At 45.7% G+C, this 4235-nt stretch overlaps 1 pseudogene; it reads left to right on the top strand.

Annotated features, from left to right (window-relative positions):
• The window catches only part of LOC102384483, a 33915-nt pseudogene extending 30041 nt beyond the window's left edge, over positions 1-3874 (top strand).
• Positions 3875-4235: the final 361 nt, after the last annotated feature.

The raw sequence follows: 4235 nt of genomic DNA on the forward strand, positions 1-4235 counted from the left end.
GCATCCCTGCCTGTGGCAGGGGGTCAGGCTAGATGATCTGTTCAGGTCCCTCCTGACCCTAGCTACTATGAAACTATGAAACTATAAGTTTCAGAGTGGTATGATTGAACTGGCAGGTACTAAGCCAGGAATCTTCTGTCTTTGCTAATAAGAAAACTTTATGCATCTCAATACAAGTTATTCCATTTTGGCCTCTCTGTATCAAGGGTTTTCAAATAAACTGCTCCAAGTGGGGTTAAAATGCTAAGTGCTATTTTATTATGATTACCTGCTTTTTGCACTTTGAAAAGTCATAGCCTGTAACGAAATCTATGATTTAATTGTTATTATGGAAACTTGGTGAGACAACTCTTTTATTCGAGTGGGAACATCAAATGTGGGACATACTGTGTTTGAGAAGGGAAGTTTTGGGGGTTGTGGGGCAGAAGTGGCACTGCCTTGTCTGTCAAAAATCTAGTTACTTCTCTGATCCAGGAGGGAGGTGTGGGATTTTCATTTTATTCTGAGGGAAGATAAAGGTGGCAAGAAGTTCAGTGGTGATATGATGGGGGCTGTTAAACTGGCAAGCCGGGAAGACAAGGTGGACTGATTTTTTCTTTTTCCCAACACTTTTGACCCTTCCTTTATATACAAGTAGTCCTACAGCTAGTCCCCTCAGTAATAGCAGCCCAACAACTTTCTGTAACAGCTGCCCGGCTTCAAGAAGCTGAGTCCCCTATCTTGGAGAGCAGCCGTGCAAATTCAGGACTCGGGTGCCCCGGGAAAGGGAAGAGGCTGATGCCACGGGAAGTCTGTGCTTGTGGCTGGGTCAGAGCCATGGGAGAGTTCAGGCTGCAGGAGCAGGGGCCCTGCCGGTAAAGGGAGGCAGTCTCTATTAAGCAGCCCTAGTTTCACAAGGAAAGGGAACGTGGGGAGGCATTCAGCCTCCTAGTGCTTGTAAGAAGTTGATTTCCAGGGAGGAATCATCTCGCTGCCGTCTGAACCGAGGTTACCATTTAAAGAAACAGAGGAGCCCTGTACTGCCGTCTGGTGACCACTCACAGCAACAGCAGTGCTGCTATTTATGTCTATGGGAGTGAACTGAATTCCTGGTGGAGCTGAGGGTTCAAGTCTACAATTTGTGACTGGACATATATTGACAGGGCCGTTGTACATGGGATCACGTGTTGCATGGAGTATTCACTAATGTTGGGCTTACAGAGAATATTTTGGTTATGGGTTTGAATGAATGTTGTTTCACGTATGTAATGCAGATATGTAAATGGATGTATTAGATTTGATAATAATCTTTTCTCTTCTGTAAATGCTTATAGTTAACATAACCAACCCTATCTGTTCCTTAGATTGGAGTGGGAAGTTGAGAGTGAGGAACACGCCTTTTTGGTGGGACACCGGAGAGCCCAACACTACTGACACCCTGAGGATCTTGAATCTGGTGTAGCGCCTGGTGCTGGGGTGGGGGGCTTATATTTACAAGTGTCAGCTTTCCCGGGAAGTGTATGGCATTTCTCAAGGTACCTCCTGAACGTAGAAGAACTTTTATTTTGTCCACTTCCCCAGAAAGTGTTTAGGTCCTGATAGGAAGCAGGTAAGGAGCAGAATTGGAGATGGGACCCAGAGTTAACCCTGGAGCATGGAAAACAACCTCCATTTGTACAGGTCATGGCACTTCTCCTTCTAGAAGGATGACTAGGAGGGTCTTTATCCTGTGGTTGCACCAGGTAACAAGGAGGCTTACTCCCTGCAATTAACTTTTGGCACAAGGTCAGTGTGTCCACCCTCTTGTATCAGTGTAGCGACATCCTGGCAGATATTCCCAGTCTCAGCCAACCTTGAGCGTGATCGGATGTGTGAGCAATTAGTTGTTTTGCTTTATCTGCCACTAGTCTGCTAAGAGGGACCCTGAGAAATCATGTTGTGTGGAGCAAGAGGTGGTGTGGAAAAGCACTGAGAAATGGTTGACAAGGGAAACACATTTATGTGTCTGTTTGGGATATCTGATCCTTCTTACTTTTGCTGGGAGTAGATGTACACAGGGACCCAGGTGGTTAGTGTACTGTGGGTTATTACTGTGCAGCACAGGACCTCAATTTCTAAGCTCCACAGACACACAGTCTCTGACTTTTATAGCATCAGAGAGCTGCCTTTGAAGGTGAAGGACAGATCCAAGGCTTGGTGTAAACTGGCACAAATCCTAGGAAATCAAACGGGAATTGTACCTCTTTATACCAGGGCTGAACTTGCTCCACAAGTGATTGCAGTTTGCTCTGCCAGTGTCCACTGAGCAACTTGTCTTGTGCGTTCCTGCTATTCGGCTGCCATGTAAGGTGAAAAAATGTTCATTTAAAATCCAGCTACGGGGAGTCTTGGAATCTCCCCAGTCAGCTTTCAGAGAAAAAGGAAGAACTAACCACTTACTAGCTCTGAGCAGCAGAGGGATTTGTTCTACCATTGCAAACACCCTCATAAGGGATCCAAAAGGTGTTGTGCACACTTTGTGATTCTTAAAATGAGTTTGTTCCTACCTCTGTATATGAAGTGCACCAAGCAATAAGAACCCATGATAAATCATCCCAATGGTCTCTATTTTCCCTTTTCTGCCCTTGAAATGAAGAGGTGTTGGTTACAGAATGAAATTACAGACAATGTCCCCGGCTAGAACGAGCTTGGGTTTTCTGGTAGTTCTGGAAAAAGCTGATTGCCCATATACCTTGAAGCTTGCAGTGCAGGGTTTGGTTTTTTTCCTCCCAAAGACTAGGTTTCTTTCATCTTGATCTTCTCATCTCCTGCAGACAGGAGAATGACCTGAAAAGGTATCTAGGAAGAGAATTCTAGCAAACATTTTTTTTACTAGAAATATATACTTTTAGGCTTAACCTTTACAGCTTTGATTTTTATTCTTTTTCAAGGGTGGCTGTGTTCATTGTGGAAGTTTTCAGCAGAGGTGTGGTACAAAGCAATTTTAAGTAAAAGAATAAACAGGATTGAGGATGGGCCTTATTGCCTTCAGGGGGAGTTTTCAAGGCTAAGGAGGATCTGTATCAAGTGAAGATCAGCACCGCTCCATTGCAGCTAGTGCAGTTATACAGACTCTTTCATCTGCTGCAAGTGTTTCCTGGTGGTTGCTGTAGCACATTTCTAACATGAGATAATTCACAGATGTGAATTCCTCCAGCCAGTCAAACCACAGACGACAGTGGGACTCGGAGAGCCCCAGTGACTTGCAGAATTGCTTGCATGTGCTGTGAATGCAAAATCCATGTTTTACGCAGAACTCGCTGTCCATAAGGCCCTCATAAGGGATCCAAAAGGTATTGTGCACATTTTATGATTCTTAAAATTTATACTGTGATAGTGCCTGGAGGGCAATGTAACTGAAACCCCATTCCACTATGTGAATGATATTTATGCATGTCTTTCTCACTCTTTTTTTTTTTTTCCCCTGCCCCCTTTTATCTCTCCCTCTCACGCAGGTTCCTCACCACATGAAGACTTTGCCCTGTTACAACTATGGCCAACGAGTGATCAGATACTGCCAGGCTCATGTAAATAGGGGATATGGCACCATCTCCCGGGAGCAGGCTGAGACCAGCAAATTCGAACTCAGTCGAGACCACAGCTTCATAGCTACAATCGCGCACTCGGCTGCTCCAGCCATCGACATTGAGAGAAGACCAAACCAATGATGGAGACAGCTTCTTGACTCAGTTTCCCCCCCAGCTGCCCTGTGCATGTGGTTTGTGGTGGTGGGTGGCGGTAGTTCTCCCTGCAAGCTGTGAGCACGGGAGTTGCTGAACCCTGTTCCTAATAAAGTTATAGCTGTTTCCCACCCCACTGGGCTCTGCTGAATGGTGACTCGAGGACATGACCCCAGAGGCACAGAGGTCTGACTGCGTTACCCCATCCCTGAACCCAATGGCACAGATTAAACGCTATGTAGTGTGAGAAGTGACCTGTCTCTCGGTGGAGTCACCAGCAGCCTGATTAAGGGCTGAACCCTGTTCCTAATAAAGTTATAGCTGTTTCCCACCCCACTGGGCTCTGCTGAATGGTGACTCGAGGACATGACCCCAGAGGCACAGAGGTCTGACTGCGTTACCCCATCCCTGAACCCAATGGCACAGATTAAACGCTATGTAGTGTGAGAAGTGACCTGTCTCTCGGTGGAGTCACCAGCAGCCTGATTAAGGGGGTTACAGTTTTCATTTAAAGAAAAAAAAAAAGAGTGGAGCATT

This window comes from Alligator sinensis, unplaced genomic scaffold, assembly GCF_000455745.1.
Source record: "Alligator sinensis unplaced genomic scaffold, ASM45574v1 scaffold540_1, whole genome shotgun sequence".
In the NCBI taxonomy this organism is placed as follows: domain Eukaryota; kingdom Metazoa; phylum Chordata; order Crocodylia; family Alligatoridae; genus Alligator; species Alligator sinensis.